Source organism: Anser anser (genome assembly GCF_964211835.1).
Source record: "Anser anser genome assembly, chromosome: 2".
Taxonomy (NCBI): domain Eukaryota; kingdom Metazoa; phylum Chordata; class Aves; order Anseriformes; family Anatidae; genus Anser; species Anser anser.
In genome coordinates this window covers 86,686,739-86,707,566 of record NC_139721.1, presented here as the reverse complement: position 1 = coordinate 86,707,566, position 20,828 = coordinate 86,686,739, and the positions used below count along the sequence as shown (strand labels likewise).

The 20,828-nt window shown below is 36.9% G+C and overlaps 1 protein-coding gene across 3 annotated transcripts in view; it reads right to left on the bottom strand.

The window, feature by feature from the left end:
• Positions 1–4,553, bottom strand: part of CDH18 (cadherin 18) — a 543,479-nt gene extending 538,926 nt beyond the window's left edge. For all 3 annotated transcript variants that reach the window (XM_083824886.1, XM_083824887.1, XM_083824897.1), the window contains exon 1: positions 3,936–4,553. The gene's annotated coding sequence lies outside the window, so the exon portion shown is untranslated. The remainder of the gene's footprint in view (positions 1–3,935) is intronic.
• Between the last annotated feature and the right edge of the window lie 16,275 nt (positions 4,554–20,828).

The window sequence follows — 20,828 nt, the reverse complement described above, 5'->3', positions numbered from 1 at the left end:
TCTACCCAAGGAATAATGTAGCTACGTCACTAACACTGATACTACTGCCCCAACAGTTTGTGATTCCTCTTTCATCCCTAAGAATCAATGTTAATTTGAAAAATTTACAACCCTCTCTGATATGTAAAGTGGCAAATGATAAAAGTTCACAGTAGCAATTTTAATTAAAATTGAGTGGATATTCAAGTTTACCTAATCCAAACAGCACACTTCATGGATTATAACATACTTTCATACAGATTAGATTAGAATTTAAATACATAGTCTGCACCAAGTTTAAGTTTACTATATCAGAGTAACTCTATTAGCTATAGGAAATTGTAGGCTGTTATCTAGTGGATGTGTAATAGAAAAGAATATTCTACACACATAGAGCCAAAACACTTTATTTTGAGAGCATGTAAAAGCCAGAGAACTAGAAATGTTGAGAAAACTACTTATAAATAACAGTAAATGCACTGCTCTTTTTTATACCCGTTCATCTTTCCTACTGATTTGCAAAGAAAGCCTTTGCTCATCTTCCCCACAGATTTTTCTATGAATACAATGCATGATTCTCTCTTGTCAGTTGCAGATGTATTCCTGACAGGAGAGCAACAACTGGTATGCAATGTCACCAAAATATACCACAGCCAGAACAGAAAACAAAGCATTTTATCAGAAGTCAAAAATATGGCCAAGATGTTATTTATTATGGGCAGAAGAACATTAAAACACCAGGTAGCCTTATAAAATAAGTAATATGGTCCCATACTGACCATGTTCCACTGGTAATTTTAAAAGAACAGATGGCACAGAGCTCTGGGTATTTCATCAGACTTTGGTAATAATTTGCAAGGTGATTATGAAAATTATAATTTGAGTGCCTGGCTATTATATTAAAATTCAACAGGGAATGGAAATGATCTTAAGAATAAGGTCCTTTATCAGTTGCCTTCCAGAAACCTCCTAGGCTACGTACAATTTGGATTCAGTGAATGGATATATATAATAGCATCTGTTAGTGGAAAAATACCTGACCCATTTGGGTATTTCAAAAACCTGCAAAGAACATCACAATGCAGTAGAATCCCAACTCTCCCTTGTCAAATAACTACGTAACAATCACAATGTTTTTTTAATGTTATGGACCCTTTATAGGAGTTGAACTGAAGAAGAATCTTCAGATTGCAGACTTTTCATTTGACCCAGGGTAAGAGATGAAAAAAGCTCTGAAAATTCAATAATTATTTTGACCTCAGAACAAAATAAGTAGTTTATCTTCTTTGTTTTCATCTAAATGATGCTTCTTTCCACTAATTCTGTCTGCAGGAACAATCCCAAAAAGTTATACATCTTGAAGTGTACTTGAGAGAAACACTCACAAACTGTATTTGTCAACAGCAGCCTGTGTGAACAGATTGAGCTTTTTATTTTCACAAATGGCCCAAGAAATACAGTTTCTTTTTCATTTTCTAAACTGCAGAGCCATTTCAATATCCACCAAAAGACCTCCAGAGATCACCTGTCTCCTCTCTTACAGTCCCATCAAAAAAATCAAGATACAATTTTTCACAGATCTTCTACAGACTTTATGAAAATCATAGAGAGCGCCAGTGATACAGAAGAAATAGTTTGGAGGCTAACAGTGGTTAAGTCTTATATGCTTTTGTGGGTGACTCAGTAAAGAGGAGTGAGGAGAACAATAGTGCATTTTAATGTTTAAAGTGACTATCAAAAAAGCCTTCAAGAAGAGGTAAACTGCTTTTTTACAGAACATCAGGACTTTATTTTTCCTGCCAAAATATTCATCATAATCCCAGATTCCACTGAGAACCACCCCCAGCTAATCTTTTTTTCCAGTTTAACATTTGATAAGCTTTCACTCATAGCACCAAATTCTGTGCTATTCTTTATGTCTCATATAGGTTTTGTTTTTTCCACTTACCACACACATAAAAAAGCACTAGAACTAAGCTGATTTCCCTCAGTAAAATTAAGCAAACATATTTCAACAAACCCTTGAAGTTAACTCCTGAACTAAGTTTGAGTTTTGGGCACTACACCTAGGGAGGGAGGATAGAAAGATGGTTGTTTTCACTCCCACGATACATTTTTGCAAACAATATTTTCACAACAGCAGTCCAAATGGAATCAGTTATGAGTCCATTATTTCAGAAGTATCTTTGTTGGTGAACTTGTGACTTGCAGAAAACACTTATTTTGAGATCAGCATGATGTATATATTGCATTTGCGAGAGGGGCAAAATTAACCTCTGAAACGGAACCTACACCGTTGAGAGATTACTGTTATCACCTGCCTATCATTTTTCTACTTTTTTTGCAACAGATTGACAGCTTGAATAAAAAAACTATTTTGAAGAAAACAAAGATTTTTGCAACAAGGACGTCACAGACAGCTAACGGAGTGCCATGGGACTTGTAACAGGTCTGGCAGCAATGAGTAACAACAGCTTGTTCAAGGGCTACTCTGGCTACTGTCATTGGGATGGCAAGATTAAGGCAAACGGCCAGAGACTCCCTCCATCTGCCAGTTTGATTCCTAAACCACAGATGCATGTTAACTGAATGCAATGGCAAGAAAATGAGCCACATATCAAGGTGAAACAGCCCAAGTGTTATGTAAATCTTAAACCCTAGTGCCCGAATAAGCACAAAAAGAAAAGCACACGTTTTACACAAACTGCCACTCCTGGAAAGTGATTAGGAGGATGCTAATGCTATAGGGTCTGGAACAGGTACCAATATGATGTCACTAGGGCGCTTAATCTGTCAGTCTCACACATGCCCCTGCTAGGCAAACAAAATGCACACAACACCATACCCATATTCAATTTTATACCAAAAATCCAGGTTTTATGCCTGTAGTATGGTCCTACTTTTTTTTGTCTCATTGAGACTTTTCCTATGCCCTGTCCAGTAGTTTCTCATGCTCTGTTCATTTTAACCTCGGGCCAAGGGGTACTCACCTGTTCAGTCATTTGCCTGCAGCTCTAACAACAAAGTATATGGATTTGCTATTTCTTCTGTATATTGCAATCTACATCTTTCCCCTATGGACCTCACCATTTAGAGCAGTTTACAAACCTCAAGGAGGATTACATATGCCATACCTCGAGCATCACCATGCCCCTGAGATACCACTTCAGAAAATGCCTCTATGCCTGTATGGAAAGCTCTTCCTAAAAGCTGGCAGCACAGTCCCTCACCATAGCTCTTTGCAGTCTTACAGAATTAATTCCCTCATACAAATCCCTGCATTGTCCATCACTTTCATGTCTCTCTTGATGTTGCTTCACTTGGATTTGTACACTGAACAGAGATAAAGCACCCAAAGTTTGAATCACCAGGCTCTGATTAGACCAGTTCAACAGCCATGTCAGAAATAGTCATTCAGTAATTGTTGTGACATGACCACACGGATGCCAGGGTTTCTTTTAGGATTAATAACTTTAACTACTCCCTTTATTGAGGACAGGCTCCCTTCTTATACCATCTTATACCAAGCGGTACTTTCCCACTAGCTATTAATTGGTTAACAACTTTGCCCAGCAACAGCAAACACCCAGCAACTTCCATGTTTTAAAGCTGGAGAACAAGCAGTTTGAGACAGCAAGAATCACCGTTCTTTGTTCCTGCTAACTTGTTTACATTCCTCATGGCTTCATTGTCACCAGTCCGATGTTATCACCAACCAACCACGGGGCTTGTTGACCCCCATTGCGATCCTCCCACAAGTAATACTTAAGATGAAGGTAAGAGGAGGAAAATAAAACTAAATGCAATCCCAGTCAGAGACGAATACATCTTTTACTTCCTTATCTTCACTCAGAAACATCCACAATATAATGCAGCCCTAGAGCCGGGGTTCAGTAGCATTCCCCTATTTTACAAGTTGTACGGTCGATTACAGCTCTAAACACCACAGGACTTACCCCAGCTCCTTGCAGTGCAGGTCCCCAGTGCTTCTCCCGTGTCCCCGCCGAGCCCTGCAGCCTGCAGACATGGCAGGTCCGGCCCTCCAGGGCTGTAACACCTGCCATTATGTTGCAGCCCCCCAGCAGGGCACAGGTACAAGCCCCTGCTCCCACTCCTGAAGGTTCCAGGAGGTTCCAGGAGGGCAGGAGGCCTCACCACCTTTCCCAAGCAGGTGCCTGGAAGGCAAAGATAAAGGGCAGCCACAACCAGCGGGGCTGCTCTGCAGCAGTGTGCTTCTTTGTCCCTGTGGGCCTGCTGCAGGTGTGACATGGCACCAGGCCATGTGTTGCATCGCAGATGATTTTACTGCTTGTGTAATCATAATAACCAGTTTGCACGTCAGGTTTTGCCACATCTAAGAGAAGTCATTTTCCCTGACTTGAAGTCACCCTAAAATCAACTTCTGTTGTCATTAAATGTGTCACATATTGATGAATATACCTATCAGATACACATAGATTAAAAATAAATACTCATTGATGTTATACTGGATTCAAGAGCAACATACAAGTTTTGGACACATCATCCAATTTCTCTGTTAAGTATAAAAGTTTGTTATAAAGGCTAGTAAATTTTCTGTGCCTTTTTTTTTTTTTTTTTTTTTTTTTTTTTTAGCAAATATTAATCAAGAGGAGAACAGATTTTCTCTGCTAGAAGAAAACAGTAAAGACTGGTTCATGACACGGTCTGCCCAGAAGGTTGATCATTATAAATTACTTTATTGACCCATGGCTCTGCTCAGCATCCTGCGCTTCAGTGAGCTGAGCAATCAACACATGATAAATGCAGGTAAGGGGGACATTCACAGCAAAATATTACTGCTGAACAAGCATGCTGTTTCTTCACTGTGCACAGTTTGTTTCCATTTCGATTTCTTTGGTGGATAAATTTTATTTTTGAAAGTCCTTGACCAAAGGGACTTTGCAGTTTTTAAACAGAAGCTTCTCAATTGTGTTTATATGGACACTGGTTGTATAGTCATAGGTATCTAGATACATTTATTTGTATGTATGTACACATAACCGAATTGTAGCTTTAATTTCCATGGAAGTTATATTCTGCTATGTCAAATGTGATTTTCAGTCTGGGTAATGCATAGGGAAATACGTTGCTCCCCTGCTCATGACTGGATATAAATCATGCAGTATAATTTATTATGGGTCACTGAGCCCACTTCCACTTTAATTTAAAAACAAAAAGAAAAACAAAAAAAGAAACTATGAGAACAACTTTGTGCTCTAGCACTACAAATGCAGAGGCAAAAGTCGCCTTAAATATATTTGTGTCATCTTTGCAACTTCTAAAGAGCAGAAATAGATTAGTTTTTGCTTCGGATTGATGTTTTCAGTGTAGAGTTTAAATTCAAGAAGGCACACAACAAATTAGTTTGATTCTGTTAAGTATTTTTTGTCACGGCACTTGAAGGAGGATACTCTTAGATAACTCTAGTAATATCCTTGAATCATTCATTCTATATTTACCAAAATCACCAATATTCAAATGAAATTCCAAGTAAGGAGAGGAATCTTTTGGTTTCATTGACAGTAATTTTTAATTTCAGTCACTAAATTAAGAATTAAGTATTGTATGGTGGAAGAGGAGTATATCCATCTCCACATGATTCCAGTGGATCAGGTTTAGATTTGGATATATTGTGGGCAATATTAGAAGGTTGCTTTAATCTGAACTTGTATGAAGTAAATCCAGCATCCTGGATGACATATGTACATTAAAAGGTGTTTCACATCATGAAAATCTTAAGCTACTGTAAAGAATGTTCTGAACTGTGATCCTCGACTTTCTGAGTTTTATGAATTATATCAACAAGCAAGATGTTTACAGTCATTCTCCAGAAGCATAATGCCCCTAGAACCATCCTCTTTGTAAGAACAGAAGGAGAGAAAGAGGAGATAGGTATGGTAGTTTGAAGTTACACACTAGAAATCTGTAACCTCCTTTTGGAAATCTTGATGTATTTACTCCTGTTGAAGAAATAATGAATCGGATTGTGCTAGCAGTTTAGCTTTCCTGTGGAGAAAAAAAAAATAATAATGATTTTGTATATTAAAGGCTAAAACTATTTTCAATTTGGACAGAAATATACTCAGATCAACATGTGATGTAAATAACAAGCAAATAAGGCATATAGCATTTTTAAAACTCATATTTTTGTTTCTTTGTTTTAATTAGATCAATGCCTCTAAAATTGCATTTAATCATGAAGCTATCATCAGGCATGTCTGGATTTTAGAGCTTTCTCTTTCGTATTGCAATTTTTGCATGGTGATGATTGTCAGTTCTTGCAGTATTGCCATAAATCTCTCAAATACTTGATATTTTACTTAATTCTGCAGTTTCTTATAAAAAGTCATTACATGGAAGACAGCCTGCACCACTCTCAATAAAATAGCTTGGAGCCATAATTCAAATGTACTCTTAAAAACTTTATGAGAGTCTAGGCAAGATTCCTCATGACAGGGAACAGTACGGGCTGCCTGTTCCCTGAAGGACGAGGAGCTGAGCATGGTGACGTTTTCAGGCAGGGCTGGAGCCGTCAGCAAGGGCCTAGACATACGAAGCTAGATGGACCTCGAGTCTGTGGCCAGGTTCAGCCAAGAGCCCATATCATAGCTAAGCTTGAGAAGATGAGGCAGGTTCAAAGTCAATCCACAGATCGAGATCAGGTCCTATAATTGCTGGGCAAGCCCACAGTGACAAGGCAGGTGCAAGGTCAAGCTAAGAAGTCAGCTTGCAGGTCTCAGACTAGGTCAGCAGGGTCTTTGAGCAGGCAAAGGCATGGCTGCATGTTAACTGGTGACAAGCACTCCTTTGACAGCTCAGGCCAGGGACTCAAGGCTCAGGACTGACCTGAAACACAGCTCCTGAATATATGGGTAAAGGGTAAGAGAGAAGGTCCAAGGTGAGCTGATCAAGGCCATCCAGGGCTATTTAGTGCCTTCAGGGTCCTGACACATTAATTTAATAAATGCTCTTTTCTAAGGAAACATGTGCTTTTGAGGTTCTTCTCAGCCTTTTGCCTATTTGGAGTTCACGGTACTAATATATGGATCTTATTTCGTGTTGCTTTGCATGTACAGCCACAATACTCAAGTTGCCAGGAAAAAGAATAAATGCTTTGCCCTTTACAGAAAAATCTATTAATGTTTATTTTTCATATTAACTTGGATAAAAATTGAAGTAAGCAAGGGTACTTATTTTTTTACACAGAAGAAAAGCAGTAACCTGCCTAAATTAGGCAGGAAAGCGGTGGTTAGGACATTTTTTTGTGTATGGGAAACCCAGCAATTTTAAATGCTTTGAGATAAAATACTTATGTCTGGACCTCCTACTGTGTACTCGAGTTACTGTATTACTTTGCTCATCCAGGGTGCTCTATTACTATGGAAAATGGTGGGGGGAAAAAAAAAAAAAAAAAAGAAACAGAAATAGAATGAAGGAAAATGGAAAAGAACCATTTAAATCTGTACTAGCCCATGAGAAATATCAGGACACTTATAAACACACATTTGGAGGCAATGTGGAAATGCTTAAACTGTCTAGCTGGATACTGTTTGTTTACAGAGAATTTGCATCTCCCCCTGTGTCAGTGACTAGAAGGCATACTAATACTTGCATATTGATCTCACTCTGGACTACATTCAAGAAATCTCTGAATCCTCACTTTTTTTTTTCTTTTCTTTTTTGGTCCAAGTGGACAAATTTCTCTTAAAATTTATATGCTGCTTTATGCCAGAACAGTTTTTCTGGCTCAGAGGAAATGATCCTGGTTCTTACCAGAGTAAAATGATAATATTGGAGGTAAATGATGTTTAGGATCTGATTTCAAAAGAAGTAGGTTGTGGATTAGAATCAGTGTCATAAGCTGTGTGAGTGTTCATAATGGGGGAAGGGAGGAGGGTAATTTCCAGCACATACTGTACTTTATCTCAAATAAAAGTAACAGTTATGGGTGTAACATTTTTTGGCTGATTAAGATCTCAAAAGAAAAGTCTACAGTAGATTTATTTGTGCATACACACGCAACTGTAGCAGAACAGAGATCGAAGAGAAGGTCATGCAGAACAACAACTGTGTAACATATTTATTATCGAGATAATACTACCAAAACAAGACCATTTGTTATGTATGGTCTTGTTTTGTACACTGCTGTTCTCTTAAACCTCCATAACATGGCATGACTACATGTCCATATTAAGACAGGATGACAAACTAATATTTAAGATAGCTTTACAAAGTGATGGCAGGGATCTACTCCACTGTTCCCAAGGTAAGAGCTGACTGATGAGTCCTGCTAGACTCTTACATCTTTTACATTAGTACACTAACACACAAACACACACGCGCACACACGCACACAGACACACACGCACAAAAGTTATTTCCTGAAAGAAATATAAAAATAAGCTATTTTTAAAAAAGTAGAATATTTTAAACTCTTCTAGTTGAGCCATTAGTTGTAGTTTTGAACACAGTTTTGTTTTGTTTTGTTTTGTTTTGAAATTTCTGCTTTAAAGTAAGATATGTTGTATTTTCATATATATGTTCTTACTGAGAGTAAGGCATCTTGCGTTAATTCCGAATTTTTCTAGCTGATATATTTTTATATTGACAAAGCACAGAACTGCCTCTAGATACAGAAAGATGAAAGCTTAATCTACAGTGAAAGCCTTCAGAAGAGTGACCATGTAGATATAATTTAATACCTAAAGTCAGGATTTATGTAAGGATGCTGCAATTGAACAAATGTATACCTAAAAGTAAACTGTTTTTACAAAAGACACAAGAATCAGGAAGATAAACAGATCAGAGCATTTTCTGTCCGCGTGAAATATTTACCTAATCGATATATAGAGTATTTACCGCTGTAGTGTCTCATGACATCTTAAAAAATAAAAATTCAAAAGACAACAATATAAAAAACTCAAAACAAGCCTTCAACAATTTTTTTTTTTTAAAGGGGAAAAAAAAAAGGAAAAATGAAGGAAGGATTCTATATTACTATATACAGGAGTAGCAGACCTTATCTTCTTATTTTCTTAATCAAACATTGTCTTTTCATACCATATGATGAAAACACACAAACTGACAGCAATTCTTGCAGCTGGGATTCTCCAACATTTGCCAGAAACACTTGCTTATGAAAATTGGTGGATGTTTCCTTGAAGATGTTTATCCATTTCATATATATTCATATTTTTATGAACAAAGTGAATTAGTAGAAATCTAAATACCTTGGAGAATTATATAACCATCAAACTAAGGACTTAATAAATGTTTTTTGTGTGTTATATATTGATATGTAAATAGTTAGATAGGTTTTGCAGATGTTGTTTCCTCTCTGCCTAGTACCATTTGATCTAATTATTCAAGCTATTGGGAAGTTTGACGTGTCCCAGGCATGTTGCATTTGCTGCACTTGGGCAGAACATTTGTGCAACAAAAGCCCAACAAAGTCAACACATGCACAGAGATCTTGTTAGAAGTTTCTGGAGGCCCCCAGCCTGTCCCAAACTTACACGCTTTTTGATATCCAGGGTATTTCCTGGCAGGATAAGACTGCATACCTAAGTGTATCCAAACATACAATACTTTAAACCCTGCTAAGGCTAAGAAACATTATAAGCAGAAAAGAAGTGTGCGTCCCTTCTCCTCTATTTGATTGTCAAAAGTAGAAGATACAGAAAAGATGAGCTAGATTTCAGAAGAAGATTGCACCTTATGTTGAAAAAAAAAATAGGGTGGGGGAATAATTTTCCAGTTGCTCCCCAGAAAAGTGAAGATTTTTTACTTCGTCATCTTAGAATAAGATAGAACTTTGGTTTGGACATTTTCCCCAGTGGTATGTAAAATATCTCACAGTAAGCTACTAATTGTATCCTTCCACTACTTCATCTCTGATGCCATCTACCTGGTTCCATGGATCTGCAAGTTACTCAGGTTGGATTAACTGCTAAGCAGTTGTCCAAGCTGTCTTAGGTATGTTGTGACAGTTGAAGAACATATGATGGAAAAGAAACCGGCCCATCCCCAGAGTGTTCTCTCTGCCCCCCAAAGTACTGTCTGCACAGCACATCCTGCCTGGAGAGGCTTCTGGCAGTGCAATGTACAAGAGTGGTTTTCCTTTCTAACAGGCACTGTAGAGCTTTCAGGCTTTGCTCCAGCTTTGCTAGTGACAAGCAGCATCATAACAACAACAACACTGGGCACTGATACTTGTTTTACTGGCATAAGGTAATAAAGAGTACACACTAATCTCATAGTGGCAATTTTACTAACTAAATTCTATACTTCATTACAAGGTGTTTTTTGAAAATCTTCAAGGAAGTGCTTGATGTACAACAGTGCATAGTGTTAATGGGCAAATGTCCAAGACTGGGTGCCTTAGAACATAGAAGCTTACCTGAAGCTGTTTCAAATTTGCTGTCTCAAAATAGCACAAGGATCTTTAAAAGAGAAGGTTGATCTGCAAAATGTTTACTTTTGATCTCAGTATTGAGAAAGTATTGTATGTTATAAGTGAAAAGACAAAATAAGATATGTTTATATTACTTAATTAAACTCAAGAAAATGCACCAGATACAAGAATTGTGCCTGATGCCAAAAAAAAAAAAAAAAAAGCCCATTCATTTTCACTTCAGTTACATGTTTTCCTGTGCTTGTGTCCAAGCCAAAGAGTTTCTTCTTATTTCCAGTTAAAAATTAAAACACTGGTTTCAGAAATGTCCCTACATAACTATAAGTACTGCTGTGTTACTTAGAACTAACAACTACTGTTGGCTCTTAAGAAGTATGGAAGAACAAAGCACTGCAAAATATTTTCAAAAGATCTTGGAATTCAGAAAAGTCTATGTATCCCCATGAAAAACTGATTTATAAAACTACTAAATGCAAGATATTGGATGTCTTTTTCCTTTCTGGCATAGACAATTTCCATGTACTGCATGGACCTGTGTTTCTCTTTCAGTGAAATATTTGCCCATGCTTTGTTTCAGAGACAAACATAATCAATGTTTTGCAAGACAGCAACACTTCTGCCTCCATTCTAAATACTCTGAAATTCAAGTAAACCCCCAAATTTTAAGAGCTTGTCTCCAAACTGTACTGCATGCTTCAATGGTACTTTGTTCCATGATGCACAGCAAAGCCTTTCCACTATCTCACTAAAGCAGATGACATTATCCAAATACTTTATGTGTCAAGGGAAAATAATACTTTGTTGTAGAATCTTGGCATCTGATGATCTGCTGATATGCCTGTCTTGGTGGCAGCTTTCTCATAACTTTTACCCTCAAATGGCTTCAAATCATCCTTTTGGCAGACATCAGGAAGAGGTTCTTCACTGAGAGGGTGGTCGCACACTGGAACAGGCTCCCCAGGGAAGTAGTCACTGCACCAAGTCTGTCTGAATTTAAGAAGCGGTTGGACTGTGCACTTAGTCACATGGTCTGAACTTTTGGGTAGACCTGTGTGGTGCCAGGAGTTGGACTTGATGATCCTTATGGGTCCCTTCCAACTCGGAATATTCTATGATTCTATGATTTTCTTCTACATAACACAGAAAGCACGGGTTCTATATGGTGATATTGTTAAAAATTTCAAATTCAATATAAAGGTTGTACAAGTATATGTATGTAGAATACAGACAATAATGGACATGTTTAAATATAGGTAGGAATAGAGATATAATGTGTATATACACTCAGGAATTGTATGCAAATAGGAGGAAGCTGCAGCATGCCCTTTCAATGCAAGTTACATGGTTAGATAGGAGTTGGGAAAGACCCCTATTTTCTGTGTTATGTTATTTTTTCCCAGTAAAACGATTAAAAGCAAGAACTCTTGCTTTTTATGCCACAATTTATGTTTTAGCCTGTACAGTTGTTATTTGTCATTAGAATGTTTTGATAATACATACATTAATTGTTTTTATAAAATTCTTGCCTACTTCAAACATTGAGACATACGAATGATTCCCCACATATATTTTAAGAAAGCTTGAAACAGGAAAAAAATCTTAAGTGTTTTTTATTTGAATAAATGACTGAAGAATAGATTTTTTTATCAATCTTTAAACATTCATTAGAGAAAAATGATTTATTCATGCTTAATAGAGCATCCCAGACTGTTGCAGGTTTCATTAGATGAAATTTGAGTGATTTCTGTTTACCATTATAATACTTTACATGTATACAACAATTTTCATTCAAAGGTATTTCAAAGTGCTTTGTATTCTGTGTGTGCATATAAAGGATAAATTAACCAACCAGTAAATTAGAGTCACCTCTGGAGTGAAACTCCATGGAAGTTCTGTGGCAAGCATCCTGTAGGAGTTTAATATTTTTTTTAATGAAATTTCATTGATTTCAAGGAAGCAGAGCACGCGATTAGATTAAACTTCATTTTATAGAGAAGACAATAGTCTTCTGGCTAGGGCACCCAGCTCCAACCAATAAGCCATTCTCTGTTACTTGGTTCTGCCACAGACCTCAGTTCATCTTCAGCCAGTTCATTTAATCTGATTTGGGCCTTAAATAAAGTGAGGGTAAATTGTACCAGTTCAGCTTTGCAGACTGATTGTGTACGTACTGTTAATTACTTCAAATGCAAGCTAGTCACTGTTACACCTCTTTTAGCAATGGAGAAACCCCTTTCCAGTGATGGTAAACTAACTTGTGTGGTACTATATTTGCCACGTGCTAGTATGGTAGTTACTGGAGATCATCTGCCATGAGTCTGAACTGTCAGTTATATTTCTCAGAATAATACTTAATGTATTCCAGTTATTGACAACTTTAATTATACCACATGAACTTTGAACTAGGAATGTTTCCCTGTCTATGCAGCAGTAAGCACTGTATCTTTAGATCCTGGTTGGAATTTCTAGGTGCTGTTTAACAGAATAAAGTTCTTCCCTTGCATATGAAAAAAAAAAAAAAAGTTGGTATACTTGTATGTATACACTGAGAGACTATTGAGATCTGTAGTAGATCCAAGAAATAACTTTTTTTGGTTTTGGTGTTCTGGTTTGTTGTGGGTGGTTTGGGTGGTTTTTTGGAGGCGGCAGATGGAGACAGAGTAACAAGCTGGTCAGGATGGGGAGTCATTCAACAACATGAAATTTTCTCCTTCAGGGTTGGCAGGAATAAGAAAATTCTTCAAAACTACTAGAACAGGTGGTCAACTATTTCACATGTATTTTGACGCCTATATGTCTTCTGTCCTCCCCTCATATTGTCATTTTATCATTCCTTGAACCTGCAATGTCATCTTCAGTCTCAATTTCAACAGAAGATAGATTAATACTGAGTTAAAAATTGATTTTATTGCAGCAGCTATAAAGTTTAGAGAATCATTTGTATGTATTTCTTACTATTTTTAAATTGAAATATGTTTTCTTGTGAGCCAAATACAAAGACTTTTTGGTAATCAGATTTATGAATATATTTTTTGAAATCCTTGGGATTATTTAGCTCTCAGAACTGTATCTCTGACACTGCACCAGGGCAAGTGTTTCAAAAGGTAAGGAAAATCACCTATGTGGGATGACAGAATTTGAAGTTCAATATTGTCAAATTGTTTGCAGCTCTCTGCAGGAGTTGAACTGACATCAGGCAGTATTTGCAGCCAACTTGTCGTTTTGTAACAGATCTACTAATTTTTATTTAATCTGCATTTGACCATTGATCAGTTATTTGTCTCCTACAACAAATAATACAAAGGACTAATTTTGCAACTAATTCTGGGTACACTGCTTTACTCTCTTGAAATAGAACAGTGGTTCATGATATTAGAGAAACTACTAAAGAAAGAATGGGCAGAAGAAGGGCTACTAGAATCTGGTCCACAGTAACTTCAGTGCTGCTATTCCCAGGCACGTATGTTTGCATAATCATTCTGTTGCACTTCATGCAACTAACAGTCATCCAAAACTCCCAGTCATACATTCTGCTCTTCTGAAAGAAAACTATATAAGTGACAAGTATGTCTGTTCTGCGTACTTAAGGTTCCTGTCAGTACAATGTATCAGTACTCAGCAGGGTAGTATTTTTCAGTGATAGCTGCACTGTTGTTTGCAGTTACTCGAATAAGTAAATGTAAGCCCTTTGGAGCTAGTGGTGCTTCATATTCAGTCTGATCGGACTGTTATCTTGACTTATTAACCCCAGAGATCCCTTCAAAGTACTGTATTCTTGCTGAATGTATTCCCTGCTTCTCCTATGCAGGAGACAAGGTAACTTCAAAACATAACCATCTAATTGGCAGTGGAAAAATTATCCTCTTTTAATTATCTGCATATAAAAAAAAAAATCAATAAAGATTTCTAGTTGCTCTATAACATTAAAATGATCTACACCGAGAATAAATTCATTCAAGCAGGGCTTTTTTGGTAATGAGACTAGTAACCAGCTGTATCTGTTTAAAGCTGCTTACTGTGTGATACCATAGGAGGAAAGAGCCCCCTAATGGCTTCAAGTTATCTAGGAAAATAAAAAGAAATTTCACTTTATGTGAGTTCAAGCTGGAAAGCAAAGAAAAATGAGTTTCAGAAAGATCAAAATTAGTTTTCTTGATAAAAATTAATCAGTTTGAAGTGTTGCAAAAGATCTGGATTAATGAAATTCTAGACTCAAAAGAAAATGCACAATTAGTAGTATACAACCTCTTAATCTTTTTGATTTTAGTTTTTTTCAGTTATTTTTACCTGAAACTGACAACTGACCGAAGAAGTTGCTTACACAATAAATCTTTAATGTGGAAACCAAAAATATATTTCATGAGCATAAGCTTAACTAGTTGTTTGGGCTTCTGATTTGCTTTTTTATTAAAAGAAAAGTTCAAATGGAATACTCTCTTTACAAAAATAAATACCTTTTAGTATGAATTTCATGTTAGGATGTACTGAATACAGACATACTAATCTGGAGAGAATTGTATCACCACCTTTGAAAATAAAATCATGCTAATTCTGTTAATTCAATCACAAAATTTTGTGAGTTCTTAAGGTATATTTAAAGAGAACAGGCACAGTAAATGGCTTTTTGGAGAGAAGAGTGATGAATAAGGGCTATAGGAAAGCTTTTGAATGTGTGTAAGGGATTATTTTTGCAAGTTAAACTGCATATTAAATATTTTGAGAAAGGCCTTAAATTTTGCACGGAGGCAAGGTGAATTTGGCATCCAATTAGCTTAGCTCCTTACAAAATTCTGTCCATATTTGGTAGATCTAACTCTTTTGATATCAAAGTCTCTGTCTTCCTGTTAAAACTTTTGGTCAGTTAATTAAAACATAAAGGGAGATTATCACCATTATTTATGGACAGATTATGACACTTCTATTCAACATATGCAGTCCTCACCTCTTGATAGTACTTTCACTAATTTTGAAAGCCCTGCTTATGGAGTAAAATACCAATGGATGAAAGCTAAGGAGGGAAAATTTACCTCCAAAAGACTTTCTTTCTACCTGGAAAGAATTTCAAAGGAAACTTTGAAATTGCATCGTGTATATAAAAAAAGACATAGACATTATTCACAGAGAAAATGTAAAGAAATAATACAGTACAGATTCTTTATTTTAAGTAAGCCTTTGGTTTGGGTTAATCAGTTTACTTTTTCCTTTTGCTAATATTTATTCATCACAGATACTGAAGCTGGCTCTTAAGCCTTGTATACTTTGTTCATGTGGTCACTTAGGCACCCCTTTCCTTCAAATTATTGTTCGCCCCAAAAATTCTACATATGCCTATAGTTCCCAGCATTTTTCATGCCTTTTGCAAATTACAAATAATTATTTTGGTAACTGTAGGAATTTCACTTCACATGTGGGATTTTGTGATATCTTTAAGTATTTGAGTATGGTGCTCTATAGAAATTTATAGAAAAGTATCTGGGTAGAGGAAGAAAAGAAAGTGATTTTCCTGTGTTTGTGATATGTTTGCCATCAGATAAAATTGATTACAGTTAGGTGTTTAGTCTAGCAGCAATAACCTGCTATAGACAGTTTCTTATTTGGACAACCCATTGGAAAGTTGTACTTGGCTGTGTGACAATCTGTTTAAACGCTTGGGTTAATAGACTGATGACTCTACTTCACTCAGATGGAGTAATCACAGTAGATGCTATACGAAAAATTTCTTGCTGTTTGGATCAAGGAGCAGAGGGTGCAAACTGATGGGGAAGGTGGTACAGATTATCACTAGTTGGAAGGAATGTGTTATTAATGAAGTCACGGTGCTGGCTTCTTAGCTTTATGCTCCCATAGCCTGTCAACCCCAAGTCAATCAACTTCCTGGCTTGCTGTGTAACCAAAAGCTGGATTATTTTTGTTTTAACCTATCAGCTTCCACAGAGGCAGCAAAAACATTTCTGTCACAGACAGAGGAAAAGATGTGTAGAAAGTTTATGTAGAGCATTGGCTGTTAGCAGACAGCGGTGTCAATGTCACATGAAAGCAAGCACTGTGCCCATGGGATGTCTACTTTGAACATGCAGTACAGCATAACTGAACATCCTAGGATACATGTTTCAGGTCATAAGCCTTGATCTTTGCTTTGCAGGCAGAATGTTAGCAATAACTACAGTATCTATAAAAAGATGGCAGTCTAATGCTGTATTATTTAAGGCAGGTCATGTTTGTGCAGCAGAGGTAAGCTTGCAGTCAAAAAACATTCTGTTTCAAACTACTGACAAGCACTGAGAAATCCTCTAGTTAAATGTTCTCCCTGCCTGGTTTGACAACAGGAAAAATAAGGAATTAATAATATGAGGAAGCTTGTGTGCTATTACAGCTCCAGACTGCTTAGCATGTGTGGGACAGGTTAGATTAAAACATCACACAAGTAGTTAGAAATCGTCTTTGCTGGCTGCTTCACTCCCATTTGCTCAAAGGGTTAAGTATAATAAATTCAATGCATAAATGATGTCTTGCTCTTAATTCTTTTTGAGTATACATAGTATTTGATATATTCCATCTGTGAATTAAAGAAATCTAAGTGCATTCTATACACAAATGCTAAAGCCTGTATTTAACATGCAAAATACAAAAAGAATAATTCCTTCTTTTTGCTGCTCAGAAAAGCAAAGGATAATTTCCTTACCTGGAAGATCAAACTCTGTATATCGTCAGTACTATGTGAGCTAAGGGGACAGGATGAATTTTTGTCTTCCGTAATAAGCCTCTTCTTCAGACATGCAGAGCATTAAGAGATGCAATTATAAATAAAATGAACTATTCCAAGGTCCAGTCTGTTGTCAGTTGTACTGGCTTAGAGCTGGCATCCTCTTGCAAATGCAAAAAGGTAGCTCAGCGAGTTGTCCACTGAAGGAGCTAGGTATCAGTGTTATCAGGCACCAGCATTCACATACTGATGCTATAGTACATACAGTCTCCCTCTCTTGTGCGCGCTCTCTCTTCTCTCTCTCTCTCACCCTGACGTTCACTCAGCTCTGAATCTGAGCTCCTTCTGCTGCTGTATAATCAATCTAGCCTGTCTGAATCTAATAGGCCTCTATTTAACCAGCCAATCAATAGCACAGATTCCACTGCTGCTCCCCAGGGTCTTTTCCAGGAGTGGTACAAACAATAGGAGTTTGGCCAGCAGTTTAACCAAGTATTTTTCATTATTTTATCTCCCTGAAAGAAAAATTGTTTAGGAGGGCTCAGGTTCAAAGCTCTTTCTCTCTTTTTTTTACAAATGATAGTTATATAAACATGCACATCATGCTGCAGTAGCATTCTGAACATTTTTAAATTTTTATGCAATTTAGAAGGAAGGAAGGAAGGAAGGAAGGAAGGAAGGAAGGAAAAGAAAGAAAGAAAGTAAGAAAGAAAGAAAGAAAGAAAGAAAGAAAGAAAGAAAGAAAGAAAGAAAGAAAGAAAGAAAGAAGAGAGAAGCTGTGTCCCCCCCAAACTAGAAATGAACTTGCACAGCAAGCAAGCCTCAGACATCAGGTTCTGAAAAATCAAGAGGCAAGTTTTGCAACTTAGACCTGTTTATAGCAAGTGTGTAAACTTGAGTATAAACCAAGAAGCAGAAGAAATGTGCTTCACAGACTGCTTATACCCCATGTCTCTTGAACTGCCTTCTTTACCATATGTTTCATCTCATATGATTTTTTTAAACTTGTCTGTATTGAAACAATTTAGATTAAAATATTCAAGGAATCAGAGGCACAATATTTACTCAGCATCAGATTTACATGGGAGAGCATTTTTTCCTAAAACAGTGATCAGAACTCAAACATGGAGTTAGCAGCAAATAACTATCGCAATTTAACAGCATGCCATATCTTGTACTGCACTGTGTTCCCCATGTATGCAAGTGATAAAGACTATCCTAGAGCAGCTAAAAACAAAACTTCACGATGGACATTGTGCAAGGAGAGTATTATTATTGAGGCAGCCTGGCTTTTGCTGGTGGTGGTGATGGTTGTTTGGTTTGGATTGGTTTGGTTTTTGGTTTAGGGGGAGTAAATTGTAAGAACGTACTTGCAGCCTGATCATCCTGGTCATTCTCACTACATTTCAAAATTATGAACTAACTTCCATGCCGAAGCAAATTGTGAACAGTACCTACCATACTCCCGACTCCAGTGGGCATGTTTACTCAATCTTGGGTACTTCCACATCACAGCATATCAATTGTAGTGAATTGCTGCTCCATCACTTGAAAAAATTACAGTTTCCAGTGACTGTAACTGAAGAATGCTGTGAGTACAGTTGTATTCACTGGCTCTCTAGAGAATGTAGTGTCCCATTCTTGGTGGTGCCCTCATGTATGATTCTTGCGGAAATTCATTAAATTGGTGCCAAAGAATCCAGAAACAAAAAGAAAGCATCAGTTTTCTGTTTCTTCAGTGCCTGGACTCTCCATCAGTCTGAGGATGTCTCAGCATGCTCATTGCATTAAGACCTTGTGCCTGGGATCCTGTCCTGAGAAGTGGAACTTGCAGTCAAACTGCTTACTCCATGGCTAATATTGCTTCCTTAGTGTGTTAGTATAGCTGAAACCTCTTACTGAAGTGTAATCACTCTAATCTAATGTCCAAATATGACATAAGTACATAAGCAAGTAGATTTATTGATAATGAAACTAAATTGTTATTATTATTATTTATGACAACCTAGCTAGTAGGGACTTCTGGTTGGCTCGGAGGATTTCCTGTGTAACTCTGGGGAGTGGACAAAAAAGGTTGTTCCTTTCCAGGCCTTTTATCTTAAAATCCCTCATTAAATACATTTACAGAGCCCTATCATATGGTTTATAGTCTATGTAACCTATGTGGCAACATGGTCTTCGTGGACAAACACAATCTAACTACTATAGCTAGTGCTATGAAGTCATCGATTTCGTGTTATTAGTCTCTTGAAAATTCTAGTCCAAGACTGAAAGACAGCAGGAAGAAAAAAAAAGAACCATTATTAAACTGGAGTTTGCAACATGGGAAAGAAATATATGGTGTTCGTAAACAATATGGGATACCTCTAAGCCTAGTCAGAAGTAGAGCTATCAGGAAAACATTTCTGTTTAGTCTCAGTGTTTACACAACAGTATACATAAGGTCATACAAAAGCAGAAAATAGCAGGACGTTTAGGCCCTTGCTCTTCCTTCAAAGTGCATAAAAACACAATTGGGAAACAACTGTTGAAGTCACAGTATCCACAGCAAGTTCACCTCATCCATTCGTAATGTGAAATATCACAGTATCAGCTAACAGCCTTTGATTCCTCAGTTGCAGGTGGAATACCTCTTTAATTGTAGGCTACAAAGTGTGCATAACAGACATCATGAGTGCTTTGAGTGGTCTGCATCAGCTAAGTGAAAATAAATGACTTCTGTTCATGGATAGAAAAGATTAAAATGCATAAATAAAAATGAACATGGCTAGAATTACAGTTGCACAATTGTATGAGTGAAGATCTATCAGTATAGAAGTATAAGGCCTATATAATCCTATATATTAGAAGAAGGGCACTTAGAATGGATTGTGTTCTGCATTGGGCCAGGGTAGTGAAGTGTAAAGTCGTAACTTTGTTCTGCATCCTATATAATGTAGCTCATTTGAGGGTGCAAACCAAATAGTATATACATGTGAAATACTGTTACAAAATCAGATGTTGTGCATTTTGATATTTTAGATTTTAATTTCTGCTTTCTGGCTTTTTACCAAAACTGTCACGGTCACGTTTTTAAAAAGTCAGGGTGAGTGTGTAAATCTCAAGAACTGACCTTTTATGCACACACTTTTCTTCAGATAATACTTTCTGAAATTTTAGATTTGCTTTGGAAATACAGATGCTGACATGCATGAACACATTCATATTGAATATGAATGGTGAAAATACCTTCATGTTAAATATGTCTGCAGTGAAATATAATATTATTTTAAGAATAAATAGATGCAATGTATCGCAACAAGATGCTTTGGGGCTGCACATATCTTCTTAGTGGATAATATAAACAGTTACTATCAAGATAAATAGATGTTTAATATTGAAATATTAAATACTGAGATGGGTATTCAAGCTTGAAACATTGACCTAAGCAATGTCAAAGTGGTTTGGAATATAGGGCATAGTGTACATATTCCAGTAAGAAAGCTTGGCCAACCACCTGTTCTGTTCCAGGATGGAACCAAGCATCTACTTGCATATGCTGTATGTGTGCTTGTGGCTGTGAATTAGAATCTCAATCAACCATTTAAACCATTGTATCCACTGTATACAGAAGAGACATCTTCCTTTCTTATCATTCTGTCTGTAGTTTTCATTAGAAAACTGCTAATCAACAACTTGGTCTTTCCTGTCCAAAAACTTGGACCATGAACA